The sequence below is a fragment of the Thermobia domestica genome, chromosome 10 (assembly GCF_964235325.1).
Source record: "Thermobia domestica chromosome 10, izTheDome1.hap1.1, whole genome shotgun sequence".
In the NCBI taxonomy this organism is placed as follows: domain Eukaryota; kingdom Metazoa; phylum Arthropoda; class Insecta; order Zygentoma; family Lepismatidae; genus Thermobia; species Thermobia domestica.
The window spans coordinates 100435534-100458301 of NC_137463.1; positions in this window are offsets into that span (position 1 = coordinate 100435534).

Sequence of the window (22768 nt, forward strand, 5' to 3'; positions counted from 1 at the left end):
GGAATGAGAAGGTGAGAGGTAAGCGAAGTGCCCCGAGAAAACCCACGAACACGATGTTGTCCACCACAAACTTACTTGGCCCGTGATCAAGCCAGGGCCAAACACACCAGAGATAAGAGCTCTACCACTGAGCCACCCAAATATTTTTATGGAAAAGGAGAGAAGAAATAACTATGTCGAAATAACATTCTAACGTTCAGTATTCTAATTAGTATATATCGTTCACTCAGTAAGGACATCATACACTTATTTAAGTATGTGTTTACCTACTTCGTGTTAATAATACTGTAAAAGAACAGATCTTAAATCACAACTAGCTCAGTATTTAGCTTCTAGAATAAAAAAGATCGTTATTATCTTTTCGTATACTCACTGTCTCAGACTGATATCCCAAATTCTCTCTTCAAATATATAAAGATCACGAACAGTGTAAATCCGTCCAAAACCCAAAATAGAATTTTATTTATCGTTACGAGGGTCGCAATGAAAGTTTCGGGAAAATGATAGAACTCAAGAATGTCAAAGTACAACAATTTTTTAAATTGCTTTTCAAAGTACTCTTACTGTGCAGAAATGCATTGTTTCATGCGATAGAACCACATCTTGAAACAATTATGCCACTCCAAAGTTGGTACTTGTGAAACATGCAGTTTGAATGCCTCGATGGCTTCTTCTGGAATGCAAAAGTGCTTCCCACGCAACATGTTCTTGATTGTTTTGAACAAAACGAAATCATTGGGGGCTAAATCAGGGGAATAAGCCGGATGTCATGACTTCAATGTTTCCCGGTTCCAGAAAATTACTTGTGGCAACTCCTTTGTGCGAAATCGGATTGTTGTGATGCAGAATTATTCGACGGTTGGGACAGTCATATTCAGTATTTTTGGTAGACATATAGTTGTGTACCATTCTGCATTTAGTGTTCTACGATTTTCCACTGGGACAGTTGCAATATATCCTGCTTTACAAAAAATATGCAATCATTTGTTTGGAGAAACTGCGTGCTCAAACAACTTTGGTTGGTTTAGGTTAATCGCAGAACACCTACACAGCAGATTGTCGCTTTGTTAGTATGCATAAATCCACGTTCCATAACCTGTTACGATGTTGAACACTAAATTAGATGATCCAGACTTGAACGGTTTCGTCATAACTTTGCACCAATTCACACGATCGTCTTTTTGTGCTTAATTAAATTGTGTGGGATCCAACGAGCGCAAAGTTTTTGCACACCTAAATGATCATGCAATAATGTTTGTATTTGGCTCATCCCAATGCTTAAGGTCCCATGAATTCCGCGATAAGTCACATATCAATTGGCGTTAATTAATTCACGAATAGCTTCAATGTTTTGGGGCACAATGGCTGTCGATGGACAACCTGCACGATCCTCATCACTCAGGCTGACTCGACCACATCTGAATTTCTGAAACTACCTGTAAATGGTCATCTGGGATGGGTCTTCATCAGGAAAAGTAGCAGTCAAACGACGAACACACTCTTGCTGTGTTAACCCTTTGTGAAAATCATAATAAATCATGGCACTGAAGTGCTGTCTCGTCAGGTCCATTTTTGATTACCACATCCCTTCAAACCGGTGCCTGCAAGGACAAAGATTCCGAGTTAGATACGGTTTTGCATTTAGAGTGAACAAGGATGACAGTTTATAATTACAACAAAATTTAACGGATTACATTATTTCCAGTATATGATTCCCGAAACTTTCAGTGCAACCCTCGTATTAGAAGTGTCTTTTTATTGATCGTTGGTAAATAAAAAAAAAACAAGGCAAAAATAATTCGAAATCCTTTAGTAATTAAAAAAAGCTTGAAATAGAAGCGTTAGACCTTTTACCTTTTTAGCGACTATTAAGATTAGATTGTAATTATGATATAACTTACATTGGTAGAAAGTTAAATGGGGAAACAGGATTGGATAAAATTGTAATGGGAATGTTTGCTAGAATATGCACGTGTAAGGTATCTTTTATAATTGCAATCAGTGCTTTTGTCTTAGGATAATCCTTCCGGCAACGACCACATAGCAATGAGATCTCAAACATGGGTCTAATCAAAGACAGGATTAGTAAAGAAGCGAGGAAACGCGTAAACAAAAGAGAATCACCAAGGGCAACCGTTACAATATTTTTACTTTTTTCTCCCTTTCGATTATACATGCACGAATACGTTGTGTCTAAAAACCGTTGCGTCTTTATATGTAGGTGGTCGCCGCGTGATACTTATATGTCCTTGTTTTGGAATAGTCCGTAAGCTAACAGAGAAGAACGATTGTGCGGCCGGATTACATTCTGCGGCTACGGGTTACCATGCCAACATTTCTTCAGTCAAAATACGCGGGAATCTGACACTTCTGCCCGGAGCGATTAAGATCGAATTTCGCACATGCCATCAGCACAGTGCAAGGAGAGGAATGAAAGGGGGTGCAAAAGCGATTTACACTCCATGGCAACGGGATGCTGTGGAGAAGATGAGAATGATGCAACGAATGGAGAGGCGGAGATTTCTTCTTTGCCAAACATTAGTCTTTCGCACATTTTTTCTTTCCGTTAGCAGTACGTTATTTGTTCCTTTGTTTTTTTTTCTCTTTTTCGCTCACTATTCCTTCCGTGTTTTCTTCCAACAGACAAAGATAAACTCAAGCACATAAGCACAATGAGTGATGAAAATGTTCTTCTTTTTTAATGTTTCGAACAGAGATAAATTTCTAGGAATCTTGTCGAACATTTATAATCGTTACCGCTAGTAATGTAAGACAGAAGAACAGTAAGTTAATCTGTCGCAGTACTTCGAAATATCCACTTATTGCAACATTTTGTTTCCTCCTATTTTGTGTACGTACTGACCTCTGAACTTTTGTTGTTTCAAGCATTTGTTTTAGCTCTGATGTATTGGTCTTTTTTTTTTTAATTGTTATTCTTTAACAATTTTTGTGTTTGTTTGATTGTCGGCTTCTATGTTTCTCCTTTATAAGAATCTACTGTTAGCTAAGGACTCTTCTAGCTTAGTATACTTTTAGGTAAGGCTATAACTGTAGCTATTTAGAATTGTTAAAATGTGCATCCTAAGGGTACAGGGTGTTTAAAATTTGTAGAGTATTTCAGAAGCTATTCACGTAAGACAACCCAAACTCTGTTCTGTGTAACAGGTTCAGCCCATGTGGAAAAACTATCAATCTGCTAGCATATAAGTATTATGGTGCGAATGAAATATCAATTGTGACGATTGGTAGGAAAATCACCTCAACAACACAGCACAGGGATGGACCAAGGTGATACGGCTACCTAACGTCAGAAACTCTGTATATGTCTAGCATAGAGGGTGGGCTACCCACACAGCCATGAAGCAGTGTGTTGTTGAGCTGAGTCGTATGAAAGTGTACCAAGCAGGACACACTATTGTAATTGATTTTTCTTTGAGAATTCAAACGGAGACATTCTGCGCAGGAAGTTGCAAAATTAAGTAAATAAATAAATAAATAAATAAATAAATAAATATATAAAATAGCAATGTGTTTGGGCTAAAATGGCGAACAAACACACCATTCGTCATTAGTTTGTCAAATTTCGTTCAGGTGACGCTATCGCAAAATTAGATCTTTTGGGTACCAAACAAAGGCTCGGATGAACTCTTTAGGAATACTGTGGAAGCGAACTCTCGTAAAAGTATTCATATTATTGCACACAAGTGAAGTATACGCCATAATATCGTCATTCGGTTTCTCGGTGCAATCAGTAAGGTGAGAAATTTGAACTCAGTAGTGTCACATGAATTGATACCGGCCAACAAGAATCGTTCTCTGGTGGTGTGCAGTTCTCTGAGCGTAATGATTAACCACGAAAGTTTCAAGCGTTTGATCGTTATTTTTGATTTTGTAAAGTCAATATATACATTAACCCGGAAAAAATCATAACAAACCGAAATTTTATACATACTTTGGGAAGGTGTATATAACTAAATACTAAAAGTCCAGAAATATCCGGTGACGGGTTTGGCCGCCATATTGGAAAATGGCCGCAAAACCGTGTTTTTAAAAGGTAATAACTGGTTCTCACGTTAATAGCTATAACACGTTGTATTTGCACTATTGATGTTATTTTTACTTCATTCGAATAACAAACGACTAGGCTTACAGACCACGCATCGCACTTTCCATTTTACTATGCATTCCTTAAGTAATGGAGAGATTTCTTTTTAAAATCACCAAAATTTTCCTTCTTCCAATAAGTTTTCTTCTACATTGACTTAGAAAAAAATCATAACAAGCTAAAGCTTTGTACATATCTTTGAGGAGGTGTATATAACAACATACTAAAAGTCCTGCAATATCCGATGAGAGGTTTGTCCGCCATATTGGAAAATGTCCGACAAAGTGTGGTTTTTCAACGTAATGGCTGATTCTAACTTTAATAGCTATAACTCACGTTGTATTTACACTATTGATGTTATTTTTACTTCATTCGAATAACAAAGGACTATTCTTACAAATCATGTATTACAGTTACCAGTTTACTTCATATGTGGGAAGTAACGGAAGGGTTTCCTTTTAAAAATTACCAAAATTTCCCTTCTTCCAAACAGTTTTCTCTATATATTAGACCAGAAAAAATCATAACAACCCGAAATTTTCCACATACCTTAGAGAACATGTATATAAATACATACTAAACGTCCTGAAGCATCTGATGACGGATTTGGACGCCATATTGGAAAATGGCCGCCGAATAGAGGTTTTTAAAGGTAATAACAGGTTCTCACTTTAATAGCTATCACTCACACAGTATTTGCATTATTGATGTTATTTTCACTTCATTCTAATAACAAAGAGCTATGCTTACAGACCATGTATTACTCTTACCAGTTACTCGACACGCGGGAAGTAACGAAGGGGTTTCGTTTTAAAAGTCAGCAAAATTTCCCTTCTGAACATTAGTTTTCTTAAACATTAACACAGAAAAAAATTATAACAAGGTGAAATTTTGCAAATACCTTTGGGAAATTGTGTATAACAACATACTAAAAGTCCTGAAATATCCGGTGACGGGTTTTTCCGCCATATTGGAAAATGGCCGCTAAATAATGGTTTTTAAAGTTAATAACAGATTTTCACTTTAATTGCTTCAATTGCTTCACTCATATCGTATTTGCACTATTGATGTTACTTTTAGTTCATTCAAATGACAAAGGAGTACGGTTACAGACACTTACCAGACACTTATTACATACATGAAAGAAGTTACGGAGGATTTTAAAAAGAAATCCCTAAACTTTTCTTCTCCAGATTCCTTGTTAATAATCCGTTAAAAATCTCGTCCTCTGAGAGTAGAAATTAATCTTACATTGAAAATACCATAATACACACAATATAACATCCAAGTTTCATTCAAATCATAGTGATAGAATCAGAATAACACATAAAACTTCGTTAAGTACTACTCGTTGACTACGCATAGAGCAAATAAGGCATTCTGTCAAGCTACATTCCCCAACTGTTATGTTTACTTCTTCAACGCTAGTTGTCACATCTCCAGAGAAATTCTTTGTGAATCTGAAGAGCAAATCTAGATTTATTGAAATACTTTCTAATCATCTCACGGCTGCTGGCACCAGTGTTCTTCAAGCCTCTGGAGATGCACATATCCAAATTTGAGTACAGCAATAGAACTCTCTCTCAAACAGCCACATCTAGTATCGATTATTGGCGAATATATTGATCTGCTTGTACTTTTGGCCTCACTAGCAAGTTAGAAGATATAAAAGTAACCAAGTTTTGCCGCTTTTTGTGGATCTGTGTTCAATTGGCCCTCATACCGTGAGTTGAATGCAAATGGAGATAAGGTGAAGGCCAGTTGTTGGTGTGGGTATATCCAACATATTGCCTGGTTTTGGCAGTTCAGTTACATCGTGAACTTGCGTAAGGACAGAGTGAACATGGGACCTTCACAGAGCGTCATAAGGGCGTGTATGCTGTTCGAGTTGATACTGGGGTCGAATGTCGCTTCACCTAGGCGGAAGATATCCCAGACCTTTGAAGAGTGTGTCGTGAATATCCGCACAGTGCAGTGGTGGTTTAACAAGTTTAAGAACGGTAGCGAAACACTCGAAGACACACCACGTGTCAGAATACCAACACGTGTACAAAATGATTTTCAGGCAGCAATTTTGGACATATGTGTGAGGAACAGAGAATACAATTCAGTGTGAGTGAAGAAACCATTCCCCGCAATCACCATCAACTTGGGATGCACTGCAAGTTAAATCTATGGGTCCCACATGATTTGAATCCGGGCCAGAAGACAACGCGAGCAGACACCTGTGTTTGTTTGGTGTCTTGCCTGAGGAAGGATCCATTTCTGGACAGGTGTTGACATGTGATGAGAAGTGGGTCCTTTACGAAGCTCCACGGCGCTATCATTAGTTAGCATCCGATGAACCTGTTCCAAAATAGCCAAAGCCAACACTGCGCCAGAAGAAGGTTCTTCTGTGTATGTTTGGTGGACTCCTCGCGGCATCGTGCATCGGGAATTACTACAAGCTGGTCACAGCATCAATGCAACTATCTACTGTCAGCAGTTGAGCTGTGTTCAAGAAAAACCCAAAACTCTGGAGCGAGCACTTCTGAATCTCAAAGCGGTCCCCCTGTTACAGGACATTGCTAAGTCTCACGTGCCTCGCGGGACTCAATTCTACGGCTTAGACGGGAAACACTATTGCATCCGCCATACTCCATGGACATTGCACCATCCGATTATTACTTGTTCCATTTCTTAGACAATCACCTTAGAGGACGCCAGTTCAAATCCCAAGTAGAGGTGCAAAATGTACTTGATAGCTGCTTAGCTTCACGACCGACCAAGTTCTATCCAAACGATGGAATCCGTGGCCTTCCATAACGTTGGCAGACGCTCGTCAATGAGGATAGGGTCTATTTTTGATCTTCCAGATACGTCTTAGGTGACATATCGATGGTCGAAGGTGGTGGGTGAAAAGAACTTCTCTGGAGATGTGACAACTAGCGTTGAAAAAGTAAGCATAACAGTTGGGGAATGTAGCTTGACAGAATGCCTTATTCGCTCTATGCGTAGTCAACGAGTAGTACTTAACGAAGTTTTATTTGTTGTTCCGATTCTATCACTATAATTTGAATGAAACTTGGATGTTATATTGTGTGTATTATGATGTATTTAATGTAAGATTAATTAGTACTCTCAGAAGATAATATTGTTAACTGATTAATAAAAAGTAATCTGAAGAAGAAAAGTTTATGATTTTTTTTTTTAAAAATCCTCCGTAACTTCCCTCATGTATGTAGTAGACTGGTAAGTGTCTATAACCGTACTTCTTTGTTATTCGAATGAACAAAAAGTTACATTAATAGTGGAAATACAAGGTGGGTTATAGCTATTAAAGTGAGAACCTATTATTAACTTTAAAAATCATTATTTAGCGGCCATTTTCTAATATGGCGGAAAAACTTGTCACCGGATATTTCAGGATTTTTAGTATGTTGTTATACATACCTTCCCAAAGGAATTTGCAAAATTTCACCTTGTTATAATTTTTTTCTGTGTTAATGTATAAGAAAACTAATGTTCAGGAGGGAAATTTTGGTGATTTTTAAAAAGAAATCCCTCCGTTACTTCCCACATGTGCAGTAAATTGGTAAGTGTGATACCTGGTTTGTAAGCGTAGTCCTTTGTTATTCGAATGAAGTAAAAATAAGATCAATAGTGCAAATACAACCTTAGTTGTAGCTATTAAAGTGAGGACCAGTTATTACTTTTTAATAAACCACTATTCGGCGGGCCATTTTCCAATATGGCGGCCAAACTCGCCACCGGATATTTCCGGACATTTAGTATGTAGTTATATATACCTTCCCAAAGCTATGTATAAAATTTCAGCTTGTTATGATTTTTTTCTAATTTGACTGGACTAAAAAGTGAGTCTGTTATGACAAACGTAAACAGTCAGGAAAGCTGCTGGATCTTGAGCAGAGTTCAAGGCTATTTTCAAAATCCCTAGAAGATGTTGCTTGAATGGTGAGCTATAGTGAGGTCAATTCCTCAGTCTTTCTCCATTGAAGTGAAACGATCAGTGGAGATCTTAGAATGATGATCTTAATGAAATATACCGCAATTTTTCTAGCAAGCATCAAACAATGTTCGCAGGACTTGGTGTCCAAATGTTGCCCGGCAATGCACGCAAAATTCTCGTTCAGAGATGTTGGAGACTCTCCATGAGTTACTCTATGAAAACCTTCGTCATTCACTGTCTCTTTCTTACACGACTATCGTTTCTTTCGGGATCTCTCTCACTTCTTGGGAGAGAAAACTTCTCTGATGATAAGGTGTGGAAACGTGCGATTGAGGACTTCATCTCATCTCAGATTCCAGACTTCTTTCGCCGCGAAATCGAATCTGGCTGAACGATAGTAAGTGAGTGATTGCGTACAGCAATTATTTTGATTAACCGGCTGGTGTAGGTTTTTCTTGTTTTGTTTTTTACCTCTGAAAAGAACGCATTTGGAGAGGACATTTTATTCTCACCAACATACTATTTGTTTTACCTAGTTTATTTTTTATTATTATAATCAATGAACAATATTTTTCTGAGTCCGTTTTCAAGGAGCTTACACTTAGCGCCAAGATACAAAATGCATCAATACAATTTTAAGGGCTCACAGGAAGAAAACATAAACAAAACACTGAAACCACTTAGTAATTGAAAATTTAATTATGAAGAACGCATGATTGAGGACAAGGCATCTTAATAAACATTTACATAGGAACGAAGTATCATAGCCTTAATCATTAAGCTTTAAAGTAATATTTTATTTTGGAAGGGCACCGAAGGACAATTTAGAGTTCGCGTCTTGATTCTAGGAAGAAAGGGCACTAATATTTGCTTTATTGTTTATTTTGTTTCTAAATGATAATTTATAGAAAAATCTTTTTTACTGCATTTCTATGACAAACTACTAGAACACATACGTAACCGAAGGTTGGTTCTTCGGGTACTATTACTTGAATGTTATGCAACCAAATTTATCAATCTGTGGAACGGGGTTGCATATGTACTCAGGATCATACTAGTTAGTAATCAGGAACAATACATGAATTGGCCTTAATTGCGTTTACAAAGGAAGGGGCTAAAAGATGTAAATGCAGTCGTGTTGTAATTTTTTCACAGTAATAACATCTAAAGCATCAGCCGTGTGGTGCACATCATCATGCGTGCACGGTACGATTTTCGTACACATCGGCACGGTATTTTTATCTTTATTTATTATCGTGCTAATCCGCAAGCTCACTGAGGCGAGGTGTGCAGAGGGGTGGAAACCTATTTACATAGAAAAGGGAACTGACTATAAAAAACTGGCCAAAAACTTATAAAATATGAAAATAAAACAAAACCAGTACTACATATTCATGCAAAACTTAATAACTACATACAATTGGCTACAAACTTATGAAATATTAAAATTAAACCACATCAGTACAAAGTTACGCATATTCAAGCAACACTTCACAGCTACAAAATTTAGTTTGGATACAAACTCATGCAAAACATACAAACATATATGTTGATAGGTATGGACGACATATAACATGCCGCTCAAGAGCATGTAAAAAAGCAATGACTACATAATTACATCGCATTCGATCCATACCCCAGGCGGCTCCGATAGGAGCCTTGTTGAGTATATCCGTACTAACTGCACCTCGTCGAAAATAATATATGGCTACAAACTTATGAATATTTAAACATTACAATATCTAGCCTACTCGAGTTTATGCACGTACCTCAATCTCCTGAGACATCTCTTCAAGTCAACATCTTCTTCAAAACTTTCCACTATTTGATTTAGCCTGCCATCCAGCTTCTATATGTCAAACTTCTCCTCTTCTGGCTGTTTCTAAACACTTCCTGTCTGTTAAAGACATGGAAACTGGATGTGGCATCTGCTTTCAAGACCCTTATAAGAGAGAAGAGATGCGGTGAATTTCTTGATATGGTGCTGTTCAATCGATGATGCCAACCTTCAACGACGTTGTTCGTCCTGTGCTTTTGCCCACTGCAGTTCCACATCTTTTTAAAGGTACGTTAGCATTCTCCAGCCATTGTTCAATAAAATATTCATTGAACATCTCAACCTTTTCTTCTGTTGGACAGTCCTCCATGATAACCAACTATCCATCATTAACGTACTCCGGAGGCACAAGTGCCAGAGAAGCACACATCCGCACATGGTTGCGTATATCTTCGTTTTTTGTGTACTCCTCCACCATGCGGAGAGCCTGTACCTTCCGCCAAATTGTCTGGTTAAAGTGATAGTTGCACCCCGAGATCTGAGCAGCGGGGAATACAGCTTTCAGAGCATTCATGGCTGCTGCTTAGAAGTCGACTCTCAGCAATTTTGGGTTACCTCCACACCATGATTTTACGAATGAAAACAGATATCTGCACGTGACGTCAGGTCTGTCGGGCAGCAATGCATAAAGAACGGGCACGATTGATGTACTGCTAGGTATACTTTCAATATCAGCATATAAGGTATATAGTTGTGCAAAATGTTTACAGGAACTCTTAAAACGTCCAAGAACCATTCCTTACTGTTTTTCAGTGCTCGTCTTAAACCCTCATAACCGAAACATAAAATCCTTTTGTCTTCTAATCTGTAGTATTCCAAGAATGAGGATCCATCCTCCAATAGGAGAATATCGTCAGGAAAGGAGATGTTGCTAGGCGTTGGTGTGTCCTGTTTCAAGCCGAGACCTTTTCTCCTTGCTTTGTTCAAATAGCTTTTCTTGTAGCTGTACATTGGAATTGTTGTCACCAAATCTAAATCTTGGTTTACTGGTACTGTCATTTCGTCTTTGAAGATCTGACTTACCGGTGTAAATATTTCTTAATCTGCTCTTCTCTTGCAATTTTCGAGTCGTTTTCTTGTCTGGCTAGCAGCGATGTCTGGCATACATATGTGATTTCTCACTACAACAGCTGTTTCCTTCACCAACTTCACTTTGCCAGAACAGTTCGAAGTCCTTCTCTTCACACATTACTGAAAGAAAGATGCAGGTTTGATTAATTACGTTTTACTTCATAAATGTACCAAATAATAATAATAATAATAATAATAATAATAATAATAATAATAATAATAATAATAATAATAATAATAATAATAATAATAATACATATAGAAACACTCTCCTTCCACGATCTGGTAAAGCTGTTAGGCCCTTCGGGTCCAGAGGACCATTCCGCAAACTTTCCAGCTATTAGGCTTTTCGGGAGAGGAAACCCAAACAATAATAATAATAACAATAATACATATGGATTTGATTAATTAAGTTTTCCAAAATAAATGTAATTACAACTTTCAGACATATTATAAACTCTCAAGCCTTCTGTTTACAACTTTCAAAATTTGCTTATGGAAATATTAACGATTTTCACTTACCCATGTTGTACGTAGAATCTCTATTCTTTCTCTGGAAATAATACTGATATTCTTCATGCTGTAACAGTTCTTTGCCCATAGCGGTCCTTGTGAACTCCATTCCAGATCAATGTGGTACTGTAATCCCAAATGAAATGAAATGAAATCTTTCAGTTTTACGTCCCACGTTTATGACGGTTAGGCTAAAGGAGACGGTGATTATGAAAAATGAATGAAATGGTGAAATGAAGAAAGTGGGAGGAAACGGGAGAACCCCGAGAAAACCCATGAGCGCGGTGTTTGTCCACCACATTGTTCACACGGCGCGAGCTGGAATCGAATCAGGGACCCCAAGCACCGGAGGTGAACGCTGTACCGCGCCACCGCGCACCCTACTCTAATCCCAGTATCTTATTTTGGCCTTTTAGAGTTTTCTTCACTCCCACCCCCAGCACCAAGGCCACGGAATTAGATGTGCACACCTGGCCTCTGGCACGCCGAGATGACAACAAGGCTTCCACCCCCACTCCCCAAGGCATGAAGCCAGATGTCCTCACTTGACATCTGGTAGCGTGGGGATGAGCACGATGAGATTCGAAAATAAAAATACCTTGGGGATGTGCACGAAAATCGGGCTATGCTGATTAGCACGTGTGCCGATGAGCACGTAATAGCATCATCATCATCATCATCATCATCATCATAGTTATTCTGCCATATCGGCAAGTCACTTGCGCAACTAACAAGCTTCTATGCTACACGGTCTTCAGCTAACCTCTTTGTTTTCAAGTACGATTTCTCTATTTTGATACCGTTCTTTAATTGCGGTCTCCTTCGCCTCTTTCTTTTCTCTCCTTCCACCACATCCTCTAGGCGTCCCTAATGATAGATTTACAATTAACCCGGTAAACGCTGAGAGAAACAAGTTCGGGAAATGAAGTTTAACCTACTTTACACAACAGAGCAGGTCAAGTAAATCATCTTCGTCAATGCTGGCGCACAATTTTATTTCAATCACTTATGTCTTCATTGCATATTACGATAGTAACGATGGAACACGACCAGAAGCGTTCGGAATGACTGTATGGGGTGGAATGAGATAAGAAAGTAAGGTAAAGACAGTAAAAATAATCACACAAAACTTACATTTATGAATGCATTTATGCTGGCAGCTGAAGTGATCAGTTTTATAAACTTTTCTCAAACATCAAGTATGTGAGATATTAATCTCAGTAATATTTCTTGAGGGTTAACCGAAACATCTTTTTTTTTTTTTAATGTTAAAATGAAGCTAAACAATAATTTTACTCTAGGCTTTGTATACCTTCTCATACTTCAAATATCTGAAGTGTATATCCTCTGGTACCATAAATATTTCGTGTATTAATGTCACCTATATTTTATAAGATTTACCTAAAAATCTTTTAATGTCTGGGAAGCAGATATCTTTGGAAACAGTCTAAATAACAAAAATACTCTAGGTTTCATAGTCGCATTGATACTCGAAGTATGTGATATTTTAACTTCATTAGTAAGTTTTAGGGATTTAACCAAACATCTGTTAACATCAAAACCACTTTTAACCTCAAAGAACTTCGTGCTGAGGTTAAAGTTCGTTTGATCTTGACATACTTTTATGTCAAGTATATGAGATATGTATAACCGTCCTTACCCGTTGAGATCGTATTAACGAGGTGGCCGCAGTGGCTCAGTGTAGAGCGTTCACCTCCGGTGCTTGGGGACCCTGGTTCGATCCCAGCTCGCGCCGTGTGCAGTCTGTGCTAGACAAACACCGTCCTCGTGGGTTTTCTCGGGGTTCTCCCGTTTCCTTCCACTTTCTTCATTCCAAAATTTCACTCATTTCTCATTATCACCGTCTCCTTTAGCCTAACTGGCATTAGCGTTGGACGTTAAACTTAAGGGTTTCATTTCATTTCATTTTTTGTATAAAAGAATTGATTCCATTAACGAGCTCTATTGCAATTTATTGTAATAAATAAATACGTAAATAAAAACAAAATAAAAATAAGAAAATTCAGTTTCGTTCAATTCAAAATGAGATGAAATATTTTAGTTTAGCATCCCATGGTTATGCTCTTTAGGTTAAGGAATACGACGATTAAAGGCAAGTGAATGATGGCGAGATAATTGGTGTAATGAGAAAGTGGAAGGAAACGGGAGTACCCCGAGAAAACCTATAGACACGATATTGTCCACCACAAAATGACTTGGCCGGGGATCGAATAAGGAACCCACACACATTGGAGGTAAACGCTCTACCACTGAACCACCGTGTCCATAACTTTCGTTCAAGATTTGTGGAATAACGGTAAAACGTACTGACGTACTAACATTGTAATTTTATAAGGCATGTGAGATTTTAATAAGTGAATGAAACCGAAAGGCAACGAGGAGGTAATAGTACAACTTGCGGGAAGGATAATTCTACCTAATCATTAACACAATAGGTAAAAGGAAATCGCTTTACAAGTAATATTTCCCAAGTGTAACACTCCGATTTAAATAAAATTTGGCAAAGAGACACTATACATAAAATAAACGAATACGTGTTTTTTTGATTTTATGCGGAAAAACGGTTTTAGGGGCAAAAGCCCCCCCACCCCAAATTTTGAAAGTTGATGCCCGAAATTTAAAAACAAGGAGACCGAAATGAATGAAATTGTGCACAAATATTGTAGACATAAAATGAGGGTATACGGTTTTCGTATTTTCCTGGAAAAAACGGTTGGGTGGGGCAAGGACCCTCCAAACCTTTGATCATGAAATATCAAAAGTGCTAATAACTGTATGTCAGAAGTGCTTAAATGACGTGAAGAATTGGAACAAAACTTTGTGTAGGGACAATAATCAAAAAAATAAACGAATATTCTTTTTTTGTTTTCTGCGGAAGAACGGTTTTAGGGGCAAAAGCCCACACCCAAAATTTTGAAAGTTGTCGTCCGAAAGGTATGAAGAAGTGGAACGAAGTAAATGAAATTGTGCACAAATATTGTAGAGGTAAGATGAGTTTCGAATTTTCTTTTCTTTTTTTTTTTTTTAAAAAAACTGTTAGGTTGCGGAAGGAGTGGACCGAATCGAATGAAATTGTGTGTAGATATTGGATATGTAAAATAAATCCTTTCCTGTTTCACAAGTGTCTCCATCCGATTTCTTTAAATTTGGCAGATCAACAGTAAGCACAAACAGTATAGCGTATTTTATAGTATTTCGGGAGGCACCGTTAACCCTTACAATGTTTTTTCCACCTAAACAAAAGCACGTGTCCATTTATTTCCTGCTTACTGTTGATATGCCAAATTTGATGGAAATCAGATAGAGAAACTTGAGAAACATGGAAGTCCTTATTTTACATATACACAATACCTACACACAAATTGATTTACTTCGATCCACTCCTCCTGCACTATTACGGTAATATTTACACTGGTTTTCCGCACAAATTAAAACACGTTTCGTATATGGAAATTGTCCCTATACGAAGTTTCGTTGGAATTCTACATATTATTTAGGAACTTCTGACATACACTAATTTGCACTTTTGATATTTTGTAATCAACGTTTTAGAAGGTCCGTGCCCCACCCAACCCCTTTTTTCTAGGAAAATACGAAACCCTTATTCCCTCATTTTACGCCTACAATATCTGTGCACAATTTCATTCACTTCGGTCCACTTGTTTTTGCCTTTTGGGCATCAACTTTCAGTCTTGGATAGGGCCTTTTGCCCCTAATACCGTTTACTCCGCAGAAAATAATAATAATAAAAAAAAGTATTCGTTTATCTTTTGCGTATTGTAACTCCACAAAGTTTCATTGAATTCTTCGTGTCCTTTAAGTACTTCTTACATACAGTTATTAGCAGTGTTTTTTCCAGATAAATTTTTGGGGGGCACTTTCCCCCTGAGCTCTGAAAATGTACCCCGGAGGAAACCAAAAAATATTTATTTAATATAATAATAAATAGAATAGTACCAGCAGTGCTCCCCCGGAACATTATTTCTGAAAAAAAAAACACTGGTTATCAGCATTTTTGATATTTCATAATCAGTGGTTAGGAGGAGTTCGTGCCCCACCCAATTTTTTTTTTTTTTTTTTTTTTTTTAAGGTAAATACGAAACCCGTATTCCCTCATTTTATATCTACAATATCTGTGCACAATTTCATTCACTTTTGTTCACTTCCTCTGGCCGTTCGGGCGTCAACTTTCAAAATTTTGAGTGGGGGCGTTTGCCCCTTAAAACCGTTTCTTCGCAGAAAATAAAAGCACGTATTCGTTTATTTGATGTGTAATATCTACCTGTTAAATTTTGACAAAATCGAAGTGTTACACTTGCGAAGTGTTATTTATTAGTATAATTTGTCAGAAGTAGGGATAGAACTCTAATGTGATTATGTCTGGTGAGGGCTTTTATCAAATGTTATCTTTACGCCAAGGCTTAGCCATGTGTTCTGTTAATCACATAAATTTTATGATAAATCACCTCCTCCCACTTTACGATACGTAAATAATTCTGAATAACTTTCGGTCTCTCCTAGACTAGTATTCTTCCGTAAAATTAGTTGTACCTAGAAGTATACCAAGCCAACGGTGAATTTGAATATGATACAAACAAACAACATTTGGCTTTATTTATAACAACATATTGTCCGTACATCAAATTAACCACTCCCGAACTCGTTCATTTGCTTTGAGCTATTGAAGAAATAACTTATAAGGTGTATATTTAGTCTTGTTGGCGTCTATACAAACAACGTTTGCCTGGTGTTTAAAATACGAAATAATGTTGATTCAGACAGGAAGCACAGCTTAGTGAATTCACGTACAAAGTGAAATACCTGCTGCCTCTTGGGATAAGACGTCGTTACAAAATGCCGTGAATGGATGTAATGATGGAAGCGGTTGGGTCGTAGTTGCCTGCCGTTTTGTATTTGCGTCGCTTTGAACAGCGCCAAGGGAACGATGCAGCGGTGTTAGTTGACGAGTATAGAGAGGAGGTAGAAAAAGGACCACATAAAGAGGTAACAAATGTTAATTTATTCAGCTTTTAGGAATGCAATTAGCAACTTACCTAACAATTTGCAGAAGCTTCTCTTTGATTCTTTGCTACTCCTCACTAGATCGCTCTCTTCGTGTTCATTTGACGCACTCTTAGTTATTGTCAAAAGTGGTACAATTTCTACGCATATTAAGCAAAAAGTAATTACAACATGACCTATACATCTGACAAATTTGTTCGTTTTAAAAATGTGAAACAATGGTATATTTCCCAACCACCCGAATTCAATAGTGAAATCGAAACAGTTGATTCGTTTACGATAGAGGGATAAGATAAGAGTTTTGGAACCTGTTTTTCAGATGCTGGATCTATATCAAACACAGTTGCCCAGTTTCAATTATTTAGAGGGTGGTCGAGGATTTCCACTCCGAAACTATGATATGCCCTCCCCAGGACACAACTATCTCGTCAGTTCTTGTAGCTCGATGTAACAAAATAAAGTTAAGAATTTGAGGATTTAGAACTAACAAGCCCGTCCTAGTATTTCATAAACTAAAATCTTTAGTGCAAAGGTAATGATTTGATGATTTGGGCTGCGTTACGAACGAAATTTGAATACTTTCCAGTTGGAAACAGACTGTAATGTAAGAGGGTGAAATATAAACAGGATGAACTTAGAATAGGTAAAAGTTTACACAGCACTTGCCTGGAACATTCGGCAATTTTCCATCGATCACTCTCACAGTGTACTGTCGTCTTCCTTCAAGAACATGAATTCTGCGCTTTGGACGACCAGACAGCTCTAACAGAAGCTCGGTATAGAAGCAACGAAATTATGAATAACTTATAGTGTTAAATAACACGGAATACAGACGTTTCCTAATAACAAAATCATTTTTACTATTCATAAAAGAATGCGCAATTATATGCGTTATCCATAAAAACTTGGTTAACTAAAGATTCAGAATTAAAAATCATGGAGCATTCCTATCTACAACGTCGTCGTTGGTTCACTTAGTCTATTCTGTCTTCTGACGTGTCTTCCCCCTGTACTTTTGTCCCAAGCCGTTGATCATTGAATTTTTAGTTCAATGAATCGAGAGCAGGCTGATTAAATGCAAAGCGTGTAGACTGACGTCAGATAAAATGATCGTCAGGAATGTGCACAAAGGAACAATTGTATGTGTATCCATTAAGAAACACATAAAAGGAAAGAGTAAATACAAAATAGAAATTCCTTTTGTGTCTGAGCGTGTAAATTAACTGAAGTTGTGCTGAAAGAAATGAAAATTAAAATATAATTTTAATGTTGTCTGATGATGAAAATTCACTGTCCATGATTTCAAATATATACGGCCTTATGCAGAGTCTTTTTGACGCGTGATTAGTGTCAAACTAAAAAGTTCGACTGACATATGTTTCCTGCAGTAGTCAGGTCTTTAGTATGACTCTAATCATATGTCAAAACGACTCTGCATAAGGCGGATAATGTTTATTGTTTTCACAATATTTTAGTTCAATGTGTCACATGTCCAAAACTTGTTATTATTATTACTATTTATTACTATTTCACACCACCCATCGTGCTGGACACGATATTTTCGCGGAACATTCTATTGTGTTCAATGTGGATTCTCAATATTTTGTAATACTATTTTTCATTTCCAGTGCATTGGAATTCTTCCCCGAAAAAAAAATCTGGAATCACCACTACTTACAATTATTACTATATATAAATTTATTGAAATCGAAAGGAAATCGAAAGTGGAACTAGTTTTATTACTTTCGGTTTCAGTACAAGAACAAGAACTGAAGTAGTATCCTGAATCCATACCATAAAGACATTTCTCACTATGTCTTACCGTTTTAGTTCTATGGAGGTCCGTGTTGAAACCCGAAGTGGTAGTGTAGTTTTCTTGCGCTTCCTGTTGAACATCACAGAAATAATATAGAGCTGAAATCTTTTCTTGTAGTACTAAATTCACACTAAAGAACTGTTTCTCATTGTCTATTATCGTTGTTTTCTACTGTGTCGATTAGTGTTGAAACTGAAAATCATAGACTGTTAACTTGAATAGTGATAAAAGTCGAGGTCAAACGTATTCTTACAAGGAAGGGTCACGCAGTGGCTCCGTTGAGATCCGAACGAGACAAATGTGTTTTCATTTGATATATTATAACTAGATAGATCCCAAAGTTATACGTGCCACCGAGCGGAATATCGTGAGTTACAATATATTTTGTAATGTAAGAACTACAAAGCTGGCAGAATATTTTGACCGAATCATTTGTTCGGAAACGGTTGGGTAAATGGAAAACTCGGATAATATGTATCCCGTCATTTTCAAGAACACACTTTTTCGGATAAAAAAGTTTGCCCAGGATCCTCGCAGGGTCCCACATGGGGTCCAACTCAAAATTTTCAAATGACAAGAGGGATTAAGTAGCACATCGTTTGAAAGCTGTTGCAAAATGAAAGAAGATGCAGCAAGTCTCGACTCTCTACGACAACCCTGTGCAAAATGGCGGAGGGTCAAAATGTAAACAGAAACTTAATTGAAAAGTCAATGGTCACCCCTATAAATCGGAAACGGTGAAAAATGTGAAAATAGGAAAGGAAGTGTGGCATTATTTTCAAAGTACAACAATTTAAGGTAAAACGTCTTGTCCCAGGGTCCCCACATGGTCCCAGGTGGGGTCCAACTAAAAAGTTTCAAATAGCAAGAGGGGTTAAGTAGCTCATCGTTTGCAAGATCTTCTTAAATGAAAGTAGATGGAGCAAGTCTCTACTCTCTACGACAACTCTGTCCAAAATTGCGGCGGGTCAAAAAGTAATCAAAAGCTTATTTGATAAACTATGGCCACCTCGAATCCAAGATGGCCGGTTAAAACTTATGTCGTTCATAACAGTACAAATTTAAATCTCTATTTTTCTCTATTATACATTTAGAAACAATAGGAAGATTAAAGAACAATTGAATTTCGATTCACCTCAACTATAATTTCATTCGGTAACAACACATATATGTTTTGTTTGGTTCCCTCGCCATCATTTACTTTAATATAACGAATATGCGATGAACACACAACTCTGACTTCCACTAATTTTGTCATACGTAGTTCATGCATAAAGGACTTGCTGCACCAGTAGGTGGGTGGCTCTATTGTAATTCGTAACTGCGTATTCGTGGCGGTTACATTTGTATGTCATTCGTTGGTTTGATCACAATACTCCAAGCAATACCAAATATACAAAAAAAAAAAAAAAAATCATTTGCAAGATTGGCGAGTAGTACCAAACCATGTGTAAGTCATTTCAGTACTTCGAGTTGCGCCAAACTTTGTTGGTTTAATTACAGTATTCCAAGAAATAACATATTTATATACAAACTCATTTTTCACGCTGGCAGCCATATTGGATTACCTCCAACACCAGTGGTTTGAGCTGGACATGCGTTCGATACATACTATGGCATTTTGAACTCAAGACGTTTCGTTTTTTGAACATTTCGCATCTTTTCGTCATCCACTGATCAACATTCATGCCAAATTTGGTTTTCCTAGCTTCAGCAGTTTGGTATGCCTATCCTTTCGATATAGGTTTTAAGCTGTCTCTTGGATTCAAGGTGGCCATAGATTTTCAATTAAGCTTTTGCTTATATTTTGACCCGCCGCAATTTTGGACAGGGTTGTCGAAGAAAGTCGAGACGTGCTCCATCTTCTTTCACTTAACAAGAGCTTTAAAACGATGTCCTACCTCTCTTGCCATTTGAAACTTTTTAGTTGAACTCCACCTGGGACCATGTGGGGACCCTGGAACAAGACATTTTCACGTTGTGCTTTGAAAATAATGCCACGCTTTCTTTCCTGTTTCCACATTTGTTTTACCGTTTCCGATTTATAGGGGTAGTCATGGACTTTCCAATTAAGATTTTATTTACACTTTGACCCGTCGCCCTTTTGCACACGGTTGTTGTAGAGAGTCGAGACTTGCTGCATTTTCTTTCATTTTACAACAGATTTCAAATGATGTGCCACTTAACCCCCCTTGCCATTTGAAAATTTTGAGTTGGACCCCATCTGGGACCCCGCGGGGGACCCTGGGGCATTTTTTCTTACCACAAAAAGTTTCTCGTTGAAAATGGTGGGATAAGTGTTGGCAGAGTTTTTCACTTACTCAACCATTTCCGAACAAATGACGGTTCAAACTATTCTGCATGGTAATTTTTTGTAGTTCTTACATTACAAAATATGTTGTAACTCACGATATTCCCCCGGTGGCACGTATAACTTTGGGATCCATCTAGTTATAACATATAAAATGCAAACACAATGGTCTCGTTCCGATCTCTGCGGAGCCACTGCGTGACCCTTCCTTGTTAGGACGATGAATCCATATTAAATAGCCATTTCCTTCACAAAATGTTACTGCTTTTGGCTCTGTGGATAGCAATTTTGAAATAGAAAATGATAGTGAGACCTCCACCACTTGCGGTTTTAGTGGAGAGAGAAGCGCGGAGAAGGAGTCTATTTTGAATCCACTTTTCGCTATCGCTTACCTGTCAACAGACAGACGGAAAGACAGTAATTTCATAAGACCTCACTCACTTACTCATAATATAGTTTGGAAATGCAAAGAAGTAAATAAAATTCTAATAATAAAATATCTCTAATTCAGAGGCGGGTGCACTTTCTGAACCTTAAACTCACGTCTCACAACTTCATTTCTAGCATCTCACAATAGTAGTGTAACCAGAGGGACTAACCCGGTTCAAACCCCTTCCCCTTAGTGTAGGCCTAAGTGATATTTAAAATAGATTGTGCTTACATGCAGTATGTTCCGTTTATGATCGCAATTTTACGAGTTTTTTTTAACAATTTATCACCAAAATAAATAATGTACAATCATTTTAAAAAGTGTACTTCCTAAAAGCTCTATACTTAACCCTACATAACTACTTAACCAAATTACTTACAACTTGTATTCTTCATCTTTTCGAGCTATTTCTCTATAGTTTATGTATCAAAATTTATCAATTGCGATTGCGAATAAAAAGCATTAAAAAGAAAATTATCGTTTGAATTAAAATAAGCCGATGTGAACCAAAGTTGAAAACCTCTGGCTTGGAATGCTCTGGAGACAGACCCTGTTGTCGACCCACGTCTGTCCCTGGTCGTACATGGCCATTAAATATGGTGATCATTATTCCTTAGACCAGCGTTTCCCAACCGGTGTGCCGCGGCACAGTGGTGTACCGCGAGTGGGCCGCTGGTGTGCCGCGAGGAAATTGAAACAAAATTATTAATTCTATAGCAATCAAATTGCAAGACATAGGAAAAACATATATTTGTATTGCACATTACTATGAACCTCTACTATCAATCTACAATTTTAAGTTTCATACTGAGTTATTTTTCTGCACATTTTTAATTTTGAAAAAAAAAAAGCATTTGTTATCATTGTTATGACTATTATTGCTTCTTTATTGTTGCAGACAATTTCGTAACTTGAAATTTAAAAATATCATTCAATCCTTTCTACAAAGCAAACGTGCATACAAAGTACCTACATTTGTGTTTTAAAACTAAAAGAGATTTGTTTGTTCGTTCATTATTTAGTGATCCTCCTTCTTTGTGAAAAGTTGGATACAGTTTTCGAAAAAGGAATTGTATTTTTAGAAACCTGACTTCTATATTTCATTGCAATTGTTCTCTATTTTTAAATTAGAATGAAAAATAAACATAATGATTTACTACGGGGGAAAACCAGTGATCGAGCTTTCTTCTCTGTGAGTACATCAGTAATCACAGAGAAAAAAGTACCACTGTATTTTATATTTACAAATAATAATAATAATAATATATATATGAGTGTGCCGCAAGAATTGAAGTTACACATGTAGTGTGCCGTATGTTGAAAAAGGTTAGGAAACGCTGCCTTAGACGATGGGCTAGTTGCCCACCAAATTTCGTTCAGGTTCAGTCAGTAGTTTCTGTGAGATAAACTGCCACATGCAAACCCTGCCGAGCCTGCATGTGGCCGAGCTTGCCTACCAAATATAGCGATTTTTATGGCTTAAATAATGGACTATTTGTCCGTCAAAGGTGGTTTAGATCTGGCGGGTAGTTACAGAGAAATGAAGTGCCACATACATACACACATATATACACCTGGAGAGGAACTAGAAGCTCGCCTGTATGCTTTCACCGGGAGCTAAAAATATAATACTGAATTTTCAGTTAGCAGAAATGTTAACGTGCGCCGTTTCGGTATATAGAATCCCTTAAAC